This window comes from Amblyraja radiata, chromosome 28, assembly GCF_010909765.2.
Source record: "Amblyraja radiata isolate CabotCenter1 chromosome 28, sAmbRad1.1.pri, whole genome shotgun sequence".
NCBI lineage: Eukaryota > Metazoa > Chordata > Chondrichthyes > Rajiformes > Rajidae > Amblyraja > Amblyraja radiata.
The window spans coordinates 30,500,635-30,518,791 of NC_045983.1; positions in this window are offsets into that span (position 1 = coordinate 30,500,635).

Genomic DNA, 18,157 nt, shown 5'->3' on the forward strand with positions numbered 1-18,157 from the left:
CGCTGTCACCTCATCTCTAGATTTCAGCTCTTTGATCCCACTCCCTCTTCTCCCCTCTCCCATCAGGCAAAAGGTACAGATGTGTGAAAACGTACACCTCCCAAATTCAGGGACAGTTTCTTCCCAGCTGCTATTAGGCAACTTCTTCTTATCGAGTCCACATACAAGATTAGAAGTTGTTCAGCCAGAGCTGAACACACTTCTCGGCATCTGCATACAATGGTGACTGTCTTGTCGCTTCTTGTGCTTCTTGTGCGTGGTGGTGGAAAGATTGGTGGAGAAAGGGCCGTGACGTGAACGCTCTTTCCTTGACCCCATCAGGCAACTGAAACATCCCATCAACAACTAGAGAGTGGTCCTGAGCTACCATCTACCTCATTGGAGACCCTCGTACTATATTTGATTGGACTTTACTGGACTTTATCTTGCACTAACATTATTCCCTTCATCGTGAATCTGTACACTGTGGATGGCTCGATTGTAATCATGTCTTTCCGCTGACTGAGAAAGTGGGATAATGTAGAAATAGTGTGAATGGGTGATCGATGTTCGGCATAGACTCGGTGGATGCTGTGTCTCTAAAATGAACTAGTTCATGCGCACAAATATTTTTTTCTAAATCTGATATGTTGTCTGAATCATTAACTGTGAGGTTCACTGTGGGCAGCTATCCTAATACAATCATCAGTTCCCACGTGTTTACGAATAGGAGTTTGTCTTGTCCGAATGCAGACATTAAACTTTATGTTTATTTTGCTTTAGCTGAGTGACTTACTAGGCCATTTCCAAGGCAGTTATGAAGTTGCAGTATGTTTGGAGTCAAAGAGAGACCTGGCTGGTAAGGACAGCAAGTATCCTTCCCAAGGACAAGATGTATTTCTATGATACTTCAATAGGCTGGCACGGTGGTGCAGCGGTAGAGTTGCTGCCTAACAGCGCCGGTGACCCGGGTTCGAACCTGACCTCAGATGCTGGCTGTACGGAGTTTGCGGCGTTCTCCCCGTGACCTGCGTGGGTTTTCCCCGGGTTCCCCAGTTTCCTCCCACACCCCAAAGACGTGCAGGTTTGTAGGCTCATTGGCTTGGTATTATTGTAAATTGTCTCTAGTGTGTGTAAGATAGTGTTAGTATAGGGGGAATCGCTGGTCGGCGTGGACTCGGTGGGTCGAAGGGCTTTTTTTCCGTGCTGTATCTCTAAACTAAACTAAACTAAATAGCTTCATGGAACTCATTACTACAAGTACATGGTTTTATTTTAAAAAGACAAGGGCTATTTAAATGATTGATTTTCCATTTTGTATTTGCCATTGTTATCCAGGTTTGTAGGATTATTAATATGAGGCTCTGGTTTAGAATCCCAGTGCAAACATATTTTACTGCACTAGAGATAGACACAAAATGCTGGAGTAACTCAGCAGGACAGGCAGCATCTCTGGAGTGAAGGAATGGGTGACGTTTCGGGTCGAGACCCTTCTTCAGACTCACTGCACTGTTCCAGTCACGCCAGGGAGGGCAATAGGCCCAATGCCGCAGATATGCAATGTAATATTAGATTGCTTGGAGTTTGGATCTTAGATACATCAATCAGAGGGAGCAGGAAGAATCTATGACACACCTTTCTTCAAGAGATTAAAGGAGTGGGGTTAGAGATCGTAAGAGCATAAGCTACATTGTTTAAATGAAACAGATGAATTTTATTGGTATTGTTATTGGTTTATTGTTGTCACTTGCTGAGATACGGTGAAAAGCTTTAGTTTGCATGCTGTCCAATTTAATCAGATGACACCATTCATGAGTGCAATCAAGCCATACACAATACAGCAGGTGGAGCAAAGAGCAGATTGCTAGAGCGCAGGCTATAGTTCCTCAGCACTGTAAAGTTACAGTTCCGGAAAAAAATCCGACCTCCGCAATGTGGTGGATTGGACTTCACCTAGGAGTAGACCTCAGGGTTCTCGCATGGATTGCCGTTGGGAAACACACATCTTGAGAGTCAAGAGTCAGGAGTCACGAGTGCTTTATTGTCATATGTCCCAGATAGAACAATGAAATTCATACTTGCAGCAGCACAACAGAATAGGTAGACATAGTACCCTGTAAACAATGTAATAAATGAGAGAGCAAAAAGTTCAGTGTGTGTATATATACACATACTCTCAAATACACATATATATAGATCATATATATATGTGTATTTATATGTACTTATAAATCAGAGCATTGAGTATAGAAGTTGGGATGTAATGTTAAAATTGTACAAGGCATTGGTGAGGCCAATTCTGGAGTGTGGTGTACAATTTTGGTCGCCTAATTATAGGAAGGATGTCAACAAAATAGAGAGAGTACAGAGGAGATTTACTAGAATGTTGCCTGGGTTTCAGCAACTAAGTTACAGAGAAAGGTTGAACAAGTTAGGGCTTTATTCTTTGGAGCGCAGAAGGTTAAGGGGGGACTTGATAGAGGTCTTTAAAATGATGAAAGGGATGGACAGAGTTGACGTGGATAAGCTTTTCCCACTGAGAGTAGGGAAGATTCAAACAAGGGGACATGACTTGAGAATTAAGGGACAGAAGTTTAGGGGTAACATGAGGGGGAACTTCTTTACTCAGAGAGTGGTGGCTGTGTGGAATGAGCTTCCAGTGAAGGTGGTGGAGGCAGGTTCGTTTTTAGTATTTAAAAATAAATTGGATAGTTATATGGACGGGAAAGGAATGGAGGGTTATGGTCTGAGCGCAGGTATATGGGACTAGGGGAGAATACGTGTTCGGCATGGACTAGAAGGGTCGAGATGGCCTGTTTCCGTGCTGTAATTGTTATATGGTTATATATATATACAGTATATATATGTGTGTGTATATACACACACACATTGTACATATATATATATATATATATATGGGTATGTGTGTGTGTGTATATATACATATATATATACACACACACATACTTACGCACAAAAAACAAATAATAATAATAGTGCAATAATAACAATAATAGTCTATGAAGTTCAGAAATTATTTGGAGGTTGTAGTGTTTAATAGCCGAATGGCTGTAGCGAAGAAGCTGTTCCTGAACCTGGACGTTACAGTTTTCAGGCTCCTGTACCTTCTTCCCGATGGCAGTGGTGAGATGAGTGTGTGGCCAGGGTGGTGTGGGTCTCTGGTGATGCTGGCTGTACCCATTCGTCCTCACACTTACTGGTAAAGCCCATGGACTTTGGACTGCCGCCGTTACTTCGAACGCTACGGGGCAGAAAATTACAAAGCTGGTCGTGAGGTTCCTTTTCATGCCATTGATTACCGTTGAAGCCATCAGTAAATATGTACTCTCTGCAAAATAATACTTCTCCCAATGTCTGTACTTGGAATATCAGTCACTGCAAGATAGACACAAAATGCTGGTGTAACTCGGGAGGTCAGGCAACATCTCTGGAGAAAAGGAATCGTTGACGTTTCGTGAGGGGACCCTTCTTCAGGCTCCTCCCTGCCAACACATCCGCAATGCAAGGTCTTGTTGGAGAACCCTACACTCATGGAACTCTGTTGCGAATTACTTTGGCATAGTGTATTACTTTGAATATAATCGCACAGTATAAATCTTTGATGTGACCACAAGTTGCCTTTATTCCACAGACAAAAGTTGTGTAAAGGTTGGTCCTGTAACATGCTAGTTTGTTATTCACTCCGGAGAATGTTGCTATGGAAACCGATAAAGGAGAAAGAACAGTTAAGTGAAAACAATGGATCTGAAGCAATCAAGAAATGCTGAAAATGGAGCATAATGCAGGGAGCCAAGCAGCCAGGCTGATCATTAGAGAGATGATCAATACATTCTGGGTTTTACTATGGTGAAGGATAAATAATTATATAGATCCTCAGGTAATCTTCTCTTGGCTAAAGTGTGCTGCCAATAATGATCAATAGTTGTTTTTTACACTAGAACCAATGATTGAAGTTTGAAGATTTTTAGCACAGCCGGGGGATGGCTCTGATCAAAAAAGGGCTCGACACCGAATTGCAACCTGACCTAAGGTTCGCTGAAGAAGTGTCTGAAGAAGGGTCTCAACCCGAAACGCCATCTATTCCTTTTCTGCAGAGATGCTGCCCGTCCCGCTGAAATACTCCAACTTTTTGTGTCTATCTCATTGAAACATACAGCATAGTGAAAGGCTTGGACAGAGTGAATGTGGAGAGGATGTTTCCACTAGTGGGACAGTCTAGGATTAGAGGTCATAGCCTCAGAATTAAAGGACGTTCTTTTAGGAAGGAGATGAGGATATTTTTTTTTTGTCAGAGGGGGGTGAATCTGTGGAATTCTTTGCCACGGAAGCCTGTGGAGGCCAAGTCAGTGGATATTTTTAAGGCAAGAGATAGATAGATTCTTGATGAGTACAGGTGTCAGAGGTTATGGGGCTCGTCAGCCTGGGAAGGCAGTCCATCTAGGAGAGGGAAAACTCTGATTTAAAACCTCCACTGCCTTGTGGCCATATACAGTCATGGAAAAGGCTCCAGGAGTAAACCTCAAGAAAATCTGGAGTCGGAGCCCCTAAGGCAGTTTGTCATTGTCTACAACCTCGCTCTGGCAGCTCCTGTGATGGTGCTGGTGCCAAACTGTAATGACCCTGCTGTTCCTTTGGATCGATCAGTGACATGGAGAGGGGGGACGTGCTGCATGGGCAACAGCATGTCCTCCATATGACATCGGCCAGGCTTGCATCCGACCAGGATGCATCACCCATGGTCAGTCATGACCGAGGGGGGCCTATATATAAGAGGTTATGGGGAGAAGGCCAGAGAATGGGGTTAGGAGGGAGAGATAGCTATGATTGAATAGCGGAGTAGACTTGATGGGCCGAATGGCCTAATTCTACTCCTATTCATTATGACATTATGAACTATCTAAGGTTGGTTAAACACCTCAGTCCTCCTAGGCCTATGTGATCTCCTGGTTGCTAAGCACTTTAGCTCCCCCTCCCATTCCCACACTGACCTTTCTGTCCTGGGCCTCCTCCACAGTCTTATGAGGCCCAATGCAAATTGGAGGAACAGCACCTCATATTTCGCTTGGCTAGCTTACAACCCAGCGGTATGATCTTGATTTCTCTAACTTGAAGTAACCCTTGCATTCCCTCTCCCTTCGTCCCTCCCCTACCCTAGTTCTCTGACTAGTCCTCTTGATTCATTTTCCTGACTGTGTGCCTCGTTGTCTCCTTCCCCTCAGCCAACAATGAACCATTCTACATTTCCTTGAGCATCGTCTGCTTTGATCTGTCGTTCTCACACCTTGCCCTTCCATGTCTCTTGACTCCCTCTCCCCTGACTCTCAGTCTGAAGAAGAGTCTCGACCTGAAATGTCACCCATTCCTTCGCTCCGGAGATGCTGCCTGTCCCGCTGAGTTACTCCAGCAATTTGTGTCTATCTTTGGTGTAAACCAGCATCCGCAGTTCCTTCCTACACCTGACCTAAGGGATCACTGGGAGAGCTGCACAAAGGTTGTAAAATCCGGTCAATCATTGTAGCAGTATCGTTTCTGCTTTGGGCGCATTCAGGAAAATTGCATTCTTAACGCTCTTGAAACTTTAGCTATTTGGGTTACAGTATATTTGCATCATCACTTGTACAAAATCATGGGCGGCACGGTGGCACAGCCCCTCGTGTGTAGAGAGTGGATGAGTAAGTGTGATGACATAGAACTAGTGTGAACGGGTGATCAAAAGTCGGCGTGGACTTGGTGGCCCATAAGGCCTGTTTCCATGCTGTATCGATACTAAACCCATTATGAACTCCTGCGTCTGTATCAACTCTGCTTTCAACCCCTGTGGCTTTAAAAAACACACAGTCCCCAGTTTTTCCAGTCTAATCTGAAAGCTGAAGACCCATTAAGACAAAAATCCATTTCATTCCTTCCACTCCATGTTACTCATTGAAAAATTCAATCAGGTTAGTCAAACATAATTTGCCTTTAATGAATCCTTCTTGGTTCTCTTGTATTAACTCAGACTTCACCGAGAACCATTTTTTTCCCTCATAGCCGTTGCTTTTTAGCTTTCCCACCACAAGTTAACCTGATCGACCAGAAGTTACCAGGCAATGTCTTTGCAGCCATTTTGATATACATAGATAAAACAGACAAATAAATAAACAATAATAATAGTCCAAAGTCAAAAATAATATCTCCAAGTCTATGTATGTAGTTCAGAGCCTATTTGGAGGTTGAAGCTTGATGGTTGCAGGGAACTTTTAATTGTTTATTGTGTAGAAAGGAACTGCAGGTGCTGGTTTGAACCGAAGATAGACACAAAAAGCTAGAGTAACTCGACGGGTCAGACAGCATCTCTGTAGAAAAGGAATAGGTGACGTCGCGACAATGGGTCTCGACCTGAAATGTCACCTAATCCTTTTCTCCAGAGATGCTGTCTGACCCACTGAGTTACTCCAGCTTTTTGAGTCTCTTTTTGTTTTGTTTATTATGGGTTTTACAGAGTACCATGTACATATCTTTTGTGCTGTTGTAAGTAAGAATTTTATTGTTCCGTTTTCTGGACATATGACAATAAAATGCTCTTGACTGTTGACTCGACTAACCTCCTCTCCTCAGTAAGCCGTCCATGAACAGCTGATAGCATGTCGTTCCCACACATTGCGAGCTCAAGCACAGTTTTCTCTGTAGTATGTAAACCAACTGGTAGCAACTGCAGGAGGTGACACTGTTGAACTAGCTATCTTTGAGATTTATGCTTTTCCAAAATTTCTTAGAACCTGAGAATTAATATATCTGCTTTATTGGTGAAAATGTGAAAAGGCCGATCTATTTCTGAAATTTATATTCTTCCATCACAGCTTCAGTTAATCCCACTGGCAGCGAATTATGGACGGAGCCCAAACCATCACACAAACCGACCTCCCTTCATTTGATTGACACAAAATGCTGGAGTAACTCAGCGGAACAGGCAGCTCCATTTATACCTCACGCTGCCTCGGCAAGGCCAGCAGCATAATCAAGGATGAGTCATACCCCGGCCACCCCCTCTTCTCCCCTCACCCATCCGGCAAAAGGTATAGAAGCGTGAAAACGCACACCTCCAGATTCAGGGACAGTTTCTTCCCAGCTTTTATCAGGCAACTGAATCATCCTACCAACAATGAGAGAGCAGTCCTGAACTACTATCTACCTCATTGGTAACCCATGGACTGTCTTTGATCAGACTTCACTGGCTGTATCTTGCATTAAACTTTATTCCCTCATCATGTATCTGTACACTGTAACCGGCTCGGTTGCAATCATGCATTGTCTTTCTGCTGACTGGTTAGCACGCAACAAAAGCTTTTCACTGTACCTCGGTACACGTGACAATAAACTAAACTGAACTGGACACCCAAGTAGATAGACTACCATTGATTTGTATTGGTTTAGTGTACCTGCAGTCAACGTCAAAAGCCAAGGCCAGACACAAGAGTCAAGAGTGTTTAATTGACGTGTCAAAAACAGAACAATGAAATTTGTACTTGCAGCAGCATAACAGACCTGTAAACACAATGTACATACATAATAAATGAAAAAAATAATGAATTAATAACCACAATAATAGCGCAAAAAAAAAAATCCTCAGTGCAACTAAAGATGGTCCATATAAGTTCATAGATGAGGTTTGTGTTGGGCAGTGTTCAAGATCTAATGTTTAGTTAAATGGTTCAATATTTCAAAGTTTTTTTTCTTTATTTCAAATGTCAAGAAACCCCCAAAATCAATTTCCCCTTGACAATCCCGCATATGAAAGGGAAGGGGAAATTGGATCAAATAAGTCACTTTAATTTTGGTCATAAAAGTTCTAAGTCACTTAGAATTAAAGAAAACTTTTTAAAAACATCATCACTTTCTAAAAGCCGTCAGAGTCTGCGTATTGCATGATAAGGAATACATATTTTGTAGGAATGAGCTGCAGATGCTGGTTTAAACCAAACATAGACACAAAAAGCTGAACTCAGCTGGGTCAGACAGCATCTCTGGAGAAAAGGGCAGATCGGGTAGAGACCCTTCTTCAGACTGAGCACTTTTTTGTTAACTTAGTTTGAAATTAAGTAATTTCCATTCATCTTGATAACTCCTGAAACTTTGTCCATTCACTTGCTTAAGGTAGATTTGTTTTTTATTGGACCAGACCACAAGGGACTAATTAAATGAATTGTTTAATCTACCCAATGAAATGTGCAAAAGAGCGGACAACTAAATTGAATTACAGACAATGAACTGGTGTACAAAAAAGTTGCAAAAGTGCTGGAGTAACTCAGCGGGTCAGGCAGCATCTCTGGAGAACGTGAAGTTTAAAGAAGGTCTCGACCGAAACATTGTCCAACTAAATTGAATTATTTTCTGGTTGCATATAACAATTTCCAGACTCAGGTGTAATTACAGGAGTATTTTAAAGTAGGTGAAAAATGCATGCAAATAAAATTAATTACATGCAATTAAACATTGAGAAGTCGCGTGGTAATTGAATATATTTTGGATCAATAGAACTGATTTGCTACCAAGGAATCAACTATAATCAAATAGAAAATTCGATAAAGTGATTGTTACAATAATTAGATGTTATTATTTTAACAGCACTGAACAGGTTTATTAGGCTGTTATCAGGCAACTGAATCATCCTACCACAACCAGAGAGCAGTCCTGAACTACGATCTACCTCACTGGTGACCCTCGGACTGTCTTTGATCAAACTTTGTTGGTTTTACCTTGCACTAAACATTATTCCCTTATCAATTGCATCTATACTGTGAATGGCTCAATTGTAAACATGTATTGTCTTTTAGCTGACTGGATAGCAGACAACAAAAGCTTTTCACTGTACCTCGGTACACATGGAGTTGAACAGGAGTTCTGGGAGCAGAATTGGGCCATTCGGCCCATCAAATCCACTCTGCCATTGAGATATGGCCAATCTATCTCTCCCTCTCAACCCCATTCTCCTGCCTTCTCCCCATTAACCCTGAGAACTATTCTATATTGGCAACTTGGATAAAAAATTATGTTTGCTGGTTATGATAGTATTAAGTCAAATGTGTTCAGGAAATTCTAATCCAATTTATAATGGAGAAGAAATCTTTTCAGAAATCTGTATTTCATTCTGATGAAGGTTTAGATGAAAAAAACAGGTGCCACCTTATTCACTTCCTGGTCGTAGCATTATTCAGAAATAACAGCATTGTTTATTATTCGTAGCATTGAGTCACCATCAATTTGTCAGCCACAGACTCACGTACAGTATAAGATGAGGAAAACCTCCAGATGGCAACTTTGGGAACTGTTTCAAATGTCATCTGCTCTTTCTGGGCACAATTGAGCTTCCAATTGATGGACTGATCTCAGTTCTCTCTTCATAGTCATAGACATAGACATAGGCCATTCAGCCCGCAATGCCCATGCCGATCTTTTTTCCCAAATACATTCACCCATCTGACTACAGTGGGACTACATTCTCAACACAGTGCTTCTTAAAGGTTGTAATTGTATCTGACTTCACGTTCCACATTGCAACTACACTCTGTGTAAAAATACATATCCCTCAGATCCCCTTTAAAAGTCCTTCCTCTCATCTCAAATCTGCACCTTCTTTTTATTTTAGATACCCATATCGGGGGGAAAAGGATTTTGACAATCTATCCTATCTATGTCTCTCATCATTTTATGAACTTCTCAGGTAGTTCATCAGCCTCCTTCACATCAGGGATAACAAGCCTATCTTAACCAATCTCCAATTCTTCATAAGTTCATGTTGAACAGGAGTTCTGGGAGCAGAATTAGGCCATTCGGCCCATCAAATCTACTCTGCCATTCAATCATGGCCAATCTATCTCTCCAACCCCATTCTCCTGCCTTCTCCCCATAATCCCTGACACCTGTACGAATCAAGAATCTACCAATCTCTGCCTTAGAAATATCCATGGACGGCCTCCGCAGCCTTATGTGGCAATTAATCCCACAGATTCACCACCCTCTGACCAAAGAAATTCTTCCTCAGCTCATTTACGTCCATTTATTCTGAACCTATGTCCTTTGGTCCAAGACTCTCCCACTAGTGGAAACATCCTCTCAATGAGGTCCCCTCTCAATGAGGTCCCCTCTCATCCTTCTAAACTCCAATGAGAACAGGCCCAGTGCCGTCAAACGCTCATCATCTCATAGTCCTTCCATCCACCCTGTTATATTATTAATATTAGATATATATTATTGTAAAGCTCAAAACTGCTCCTATTATGGTGCTGTGTCTACAATGGTTGTTGTACGTAAAACCCATCTAGGAGCATAGTATTCCACCAAACTTTTGCCAAGCTACAGAGATAAAGTAATTTGTATGTCCTTGGACATAAATCAAAGTTTGGCGAAGTGCCACCACTTTCACTGGTGTATCAGGAAGTTAACGTTTTGAGTGGAGCACTATCCCACTTAGCCATCGTGATGTGTTCCCAGAAATGAGAACGCTAATGGAACGGTGCTGAAATGGTTCATCATTCCATTTTATACATATAGGGATTTAGGAGTCAGGCACAAGTCAGCCCTCCCCAATTCTGTTGTGCCAGTCACCTGCGTTTTCCTCATATCCCTTGATTCCCTGAATATCCAGGAATCTATTAATCTCTGTTTTCAATAGCTGAACTCCACTACCTGGAGTTCAAAACACCCTGCTGAAGAAATGTCTCTTCATCGCAGTCATAAATGGCTTATGCTTCATACCAGGGCTGGGACCTCTAGTCTTGGCTCCTCGGCAAGTGTAAATAGTTTTGCTGCAGATAGACACAAAATGCTGGAGTAACTCAGCGGGAACAGGCAGCATCTCTGGAGAGAGGGAAAGGGTGACGTTTCAGTCAGTCTGAAGAAGAGTCTCGATCCGAAACATCACCCATTCCTTCTTTCCAGAGATGCTGCCTGTCCTGCTGAGTTACTCCAGCATTTTGTGTCCATCTTCGGATTTAACCAACAACTGCAGTTCCTTACGCCCCTGTCCCACTTAGGAAACCTGAACGGAAACCTCTAGAGACTTTGCGCCCCACCCAAGGTTTCCGTGCAGTTCCCGGGGGGTTTTGTCAGTCTCCCTACCTGCTTCCACTACCTGCAACCTCCGGCAACCACCTGCAACCTCCGGGAACCGCACGGAAACCTTGGGTGGGGCGCAAAGTCTCCAGAGGTTTCCGTTCAGGTTTCCTAAGTGGGACAGGGGCATTAGGTAGACACAAAATGCTAGAGTAACTCAGCGGGACAGGCAGCATCTCTGGAGAGAAGGAATGGGTGACGTTTCGGGTCGAGACCCTTGTGCAGTTCCTTCCCACACATATAGTTTTCTTGCATCCAGTTTGCTGAGCAATACCATTTTTATTCTACGTTTTCACAAGATTTAGTTTTAATTTTAGTTTTAGAGATATAGCACGGAAACAGGCCCTTCAGCCCACCGAGTCCGCGCCGACCAGCGATACCCGCACATTAACACTATCCTACACACACTAGGGACAATTTTACATTTATACCAAGCCAATTAAACTACAAATCTGTACGTCTAATAAAGACAAACATAGCATATGTCTAACTCACCTGCATGGCCCGTGTACAAGGACATCTGACTCCCTTGAACATCAATGTGGTACAATCTTTCACAATTTGAAAATTATTCTACCTGTCTGTTGTATGCACCAAAGTGGATGACTTTGCATTTTCCACATTTTACTCCATCTACCACATTCTCACCCATTTACTTAATTTATCTCTATCCACTTGTAGCTGTTTAACCTCCCCCTCCAAAATCACAATCACACCTGTATCATCAGAGAGCTTGGAAATATGGTACTCGGTCTCCTCAGCAAAACACTGGACATAGATCAAAAGGCACAAAGTGCAGGAGTAACTCAGCAGGTCAGCCAGCATCTCCGGAGAACATGGATGGGTGATGTTTTGGGTACTTTGGACCCTTCTTCAGACTCCATGTTCTACAGAGATGCTGACTGACCCGCTGAATTGCTCCAGCACTTTACCTGTCAACGTTATTGATAGGCCTTGCATTTCGTCCAAGAATCAATTGTTCATTCATAAAGTAGGTTAATCCATCTCTGCATGTTCTATTCTAAACGCACCAAACTCACTGGCTCCCTCTTATGTACTCTCCCAGTCATATCCTCAAAGCCCAAATAGCTAAAATGTTTATAATCATGTTTTTGCCCATCAATCCTATCACCCAGTGTAGGAAAGAACTGCAGATGCTGGTTTAAACCAAAGATAGACACAAAAAGCTGGAGTAACTCAGCGGGTCAGGCAGCATCTCTGGAGAAAAGGAATAGGTGACGTTTCGGGTCAAGACCCTTCTTCAGGCTGAGAGACAGCTGACAGGGAAACGAGAGGTCTATATCTCTCATCACCTTTTCCCCTGACTCAGTCTGAAGAAAGGTCTCAGCACAAAACCCATCACTCTGTCTGGGATCTATTCAATGGAGATATTGGTCGCCTTACAGAGAAATCCCTGCAGAATCTGCCACAGTCTTATTAAATGGTGGAGCTGGCCAAAGGAGCCAGATCATCTCTTCCTGCCTCTAATTTATATGTTCATATGAATCATTTTTGGAATGGATCCTTTTCTATGCATAGCTTTATAAAGCCAGGTAAATTTGATTTACGTTCTGAAATATAATCCTCAAAATAGGTTTTTATTATGGTTTTGGTTTGGGGCATTTTGGGAGTTCTTTGGAGCTTTTAGGTCATAGGGTCATAAGTGATAGGAGTAGAATTAGGCCATTCTGCCCATCAAGTCTACTCAGCCGTTCAATCATGACTGATCTATCTCTCCCTCCTAACCACATTCTCCTGCCTTCTCCCCATAACCTCTAACACCCGTACTAATCAAGAATCTATCTATCTCGTCCTCAAAAATATCCATTGACTTGGCCTCCACAGCCTTCTGTGTCAAAGAATTCCACAGATTCACCACCCTCTGACAAAACAAATTTCTCCTCATCTCCTTCCTAAAAGAACATCCTTTAATTCTGAGGCTATGACCTCTAGTCCTCGAGTCTCCCCCTAGTGGAAACATCCTCTCCACATCCACTCTATCCAAGCCTTTCACTATTCCGTGTAAGAAGGAATGGCAGATGCTGGTTTAAACTGAAGATAGACACAAAAAGTTGAAGTAACTCAGTGGGACAGGCAGCATCTCTGGAGAGGAGGAATTGGTAATGTTTCGGGATGAGACCCTTCATCAGACCTATTCTGTATGTTTCAATGAGGTCTCCCCTCATTCTTCTAAACTCCAGCGAGTTCAGCCCGATGCCGACAAACGTTGATCATAGGTTAACTTACTCATTCTTGGAATCATTCTTGTAAACCTCCTCTGGACCCTCTCCAGAGCCAGCAAATCCTTCCTCAGATATGGTGCCCAAAATTGGTCACAACATCCCAAATGCGGCTTTATTGGTTTTGGTCACAATTATGTACTTTGGGTTATTTAAAGATATCACTCAAGTTGCAGCATCCTTTAATTGCTATAAAGCACAAATAAATTGAAATCAGTAAAGATAGTAATCAACGGACTTGGACAGATTTGATCTTAGTAACTACTTTATGTAATCTTTGTTTTGTTTCATGTAATTGCTAACAGCTTTTGGCTTTCATCTGTTGTCTATTCTTCTGGCCTTTTTACCCACTGGCACCTGCTAGCTTTTTCCTCAAACATAGAAACATAGAAAATGGGTGCAGGAGTAGGCCATTCGAGCCAGCACCACCATTCAATATGATCATGGTTGATCATCTAAAATCAGTACCCCGTTCCTGCTTTATCCCCATATCCCTTGATTCCTTTAGCCCTAAGAGCTATATTTAGCTCTCTCTTGAAAACATCCAGTTAATTGGCCTCCACTGCCTTCTGTGGCAGAGAATTCCACAGATTCACAACTCTCTGGATGAAATCGTTTTTCCTCATCTCAGTCCTACCCCTTATTCTTAAAGTGTGACCCCTGGTTCTGGACTCCCCCAACATCGGGAATATTTTTCCTGCAGCTAGCCCGTCCAATCCCTTAAAAAATTTATGTTTCTATAAGATCCCATCTCATCCTTCTAAATTCCAGTGAAACAAATCAGAGAGATCGGTTCTATATCCCATGTGAGTTGAAAGCCTCATTTAGCGGTTGTGAGGCAAATGAAACTTTAAATTCTACACTGTTCACAATATTTTATCATCACAAAGAAATTGATATTTCAGCTAACGCTTGTAAAAAAAAATTTCTGTTATTATTGGTTAAAATATCAACCACTAACTATAATCTTAAAAAGACACAAAATACTGGAGTAACTCAGTGGGTCAGGCAGCATCTCTGGAGAGCATGGATAGGCGGCGTTTTCAGTCGGGACCCGCAACATTACCTACCCGTGTTTTTGCCTGACCCGCTGAGTGATTCCAGCACTTGGCGTCTTTTTTGTGTAACCTAGCATCTGCAGTTCCTTGCATCCACAACTATATTCTTAACATAATTTCACAATAGGTAATTAATATGCCTTTATTTAAGAAGGAGTGCAAGGGCAAGCCAGGGATAGAGAACGAGGGAATGCTGGGGTTACTTGAAGTTAGAGAAATCAATATTCATACCACTGAGCTGGAAGCTGCCCAGGCGAAATATGTGAAAAAGTTTTATAACACTTTGGTCACAGAGAAGTCGCAGCTGGTGGTGCAGCTGGTCGAGCCACTACCTCCCGTGTGTTGAGGTGTTGGAGACCCAGGTTTGATCCTGAACTCAGGTGTGTCTGTGCTGAGTTTGCACGTACTCCCTTTTGAATGAGTGAGGTTCCCCTGGGTGCTCCGGTTACCTCCCACATCCCAAAGATGTGCGGATTTGTAGGTCAATTCTCCTCTGTAAATTGCTTCTAGTGTGAAGGGAGTGAATGTGAAAGTGGGATAACACAGAATCAGCGAAAACGGGTGACCAATGGTTGGTGTGAACTTGGTGGTCCACAGGGCCTGTTTCCTTGCTGTACCCTTCAATTCAATTCCAAGCGACTACAATGAGAAGTGGTTGTGCCACAATTAATGAAGATTCGCTAGTCACTTGTAAATCAACTTAACTTGCTTCCTCTAGGTTCATGGCCATGAAGATATTGTTACACTGGGGAAGCAAAAGGTGGGAGACCACCTGGGACCCGTTGGTCATGAGGACATCAAATGCAAGTAATGGGACATGAAAAATAATAACACAGGAAATAGTCAGGTGATCAATTTTTAATGAAAATTCGTGTTGTCAGGTTAACCTGTTTGATCTCGGATTTCCAGCCTTGATGGTATTTTTGTTTTGCTATACATTGAGAGACATAGATAGAGCAGACAATCAGGATCTTTTACCTGAGTGGAAATGTGAAAGATTAGAGGACATAGCTTTAACATGAGAGGGAGAAAGTTTAAAGAAGAGATGCAGGGACAGTTTTTACACAGAGAGTGATGGGTGCATGGAATGCGCTGCTAGGGGTGGTGGTGGAGGCAGATGTGATAATGGTGTTGAAGAGGCTTCTGGAGGGCTATAGATCATCTGGAGGCAGATGAGATGAGTTTACCTTGGCTTCATGTTCAACGCAGACATTGCGGGCAGAAGGGCCTGTCTTGTGCTTCACTTTTCTATGATCTATGTATCTTGATTGTATAGTAAATTACTTGACACACTTACATAGGTGGCAGGCAAGATAGAAGGAAATGGGGAAGGAATGAGAGAGAAGGGGTTAGAGATGAGGGTGCGTTAAATTATGTAGTTAAAGAAATAGAGACCTCTCAGATATTGTGAACTTCAGAGAAACGTGTGTGATCTCAAAAACCCAGAGGATGTTCTCAGTTTGAAGGATGTGAGGAAGAGTCACAGGAGTTGGAAACTAGAGCCAGAAAAGGGAAAAAAGATGAACTAATTTTTATTCTGAACCATACCTGCAGTACACAAACTGCTCAAGTGTTTATACATCACCCACATTGTATCCAGGCAGTTCATAAATCAAATCACAGATTCTAAACCAAGTTATTTTCCCACAGCCATTTTCATTTTTTTGGATATATTTATAGAGCTGTCCAGTAACTTTGCTCTATAAAAGAGTCACATTTTTAAATAAACTCAACCGGAACAGGATTCATTTTCACTATTTTGCTGCTCCTGCTAAATCCATGATCTTTGCTAAAAAATCAACTGAAACTTCCACAGACGGATTCACACAGCCACACCTTACATCTAAGGAAGCCACTGCCTAGAAGCAAATTGTCAGAGAAGGGAGACACAAGGAACTGCAGATGCAGGAAACGTGAGCAAAACACAAAGTGTTGGAGGAACTCGGCGGGTCAGGCAGCATCTGTGGAGGGAATGGACAGGCGACGTTTTGGGTCGGGCCCTTCTTCAGACCAATTGTAGGGAGCAGAGATGAATTATCAATCTATCGCTTGTCCCACTCCCAACTCTCTCTTCTAACTTTCTCCACACTCCTACAATCAATCTGAAGAAGGGCCTCTCCCCGAAACGTCACCCATTCCTTCTCTCCACAGATGCTGCCTGTCCCAACTGAGTTACTCCAGCATTTGGTGTCTATCTTCAGTGTTTAACCAGCATCTGCAGTTCCTTCCTACGCCCTCCACATATACTGCCTGACCAACTGAGTTCCTCCAGCACTTTGTGTTTTTGGTCAGCGGAGAAGGACTGGACAGCCATCAGGCTATTAAACACTACAACCTTCAAATAAGCTCCAAACTACATAGACTAAGGGAGATGGACACAAAAAGCTGGAGTAACTCAGCAGGTCAGGCAGCATCTCTGGAGAGAAGGAATAGGTGATGTTTTGGGTGGGAACCCTTCTTCAGGCTTGGGGGGGGGGGGGGGGCATTGATTAAATTGCTTTAATTGTTTTTGCACCACTATTGTTTGCTTTTTTCTTTATGTACTGACGTTTGTTATTTATTGTGGTGTTTACAGAGTACTATGTTTACACATCTGCTGCGCTGCTGCAAGTAATAATTGTTCTGTTTTGGGACAATATGACAATAAAACACTCCTGACACACTCTCTCGACTTAACTTTAATCCTAAAATGGAACTTGACAACTTAAGAAAGAAGGGAGAGAGAAAACAGGGAATTATAGACCAGTTAGCCGTACATCGGTAAAGGGGAAGATGCTGGAGTCGATTGTTAAAGATGTTATAGCAGTGCATTTGGAAAGCAGTGATGGGACGGGTCAAAGTCAGCATGGATTTATGATGGGGAAATCATGCTTGACTAACATTTTTGAATTTTTTGAGGATGTAACAAGTTGAATGGATAAGGGAGAGCCAGTGGATGTGGTGTATCTGGACTTTCAAAAAGCCTTTGACAATGTCCCACACAAGAGATTAGTGTGCAAAATTAGAGCACGTGATATTGACATGGATAGAGAACTGGTTGGCAGACAGTAAGCAAAGAGTAGGAATTAACAGGCCCTTTTCAGAATGTCAGGCAGTGACTAGTGGGGTGTCGCAAGGCTTGGTGCTGGGACTCCAGTTGTTATAATAGAAACATATAAAATTCTTAGAGGGTTGGACAGGGTAGATGCAGGAAAAATGGTCCCGATGTTGGGAGAGTCCAGAACCAAGGGTCACAGTTTAAGAATAAGGGGTAGGCCATTTAGGACTGAGATGAGGAAAAACATTTTCACCCAGAGAGTTGTGAATCAGAGGAATTCTCTGCCACAGAAGGCAGTGGAGGCCAATTCACTGGATGTTTTCAAGAGAGAGTTAGATTTAGCTCTTAGAGCTAAGGGAGTCAAGGGATATGGGAAGAGAGCCAGACTGGGGTACTGATTTTGGATGATCAGCCATGATCATATTGAATGGCTCGAAGGGCTGAGTGGCCTACTCCTGCACCTATTTTCTATGTTTGACATTTTTTTCAAGGCAGTTTGTGAAGATGCGAATTTATGAACATTTTTCTCCATTCTCAAGTTCAACTCTCGACATTAGCTTTCCCAACGAAGGTAGACAAAGGTGCTGGAGAAACTCAGCGGGTGCAGCAGCATCTATGGAGCGAAGGAAATAGGCAAGGTTTCGGCCCGAAACCTTGCCTATTTCCTTCGCTCCATAGATGCTGCTGCACCCGCTGAGTTTCTCCAGCACTTTTGTCTACCTTCGATTTTC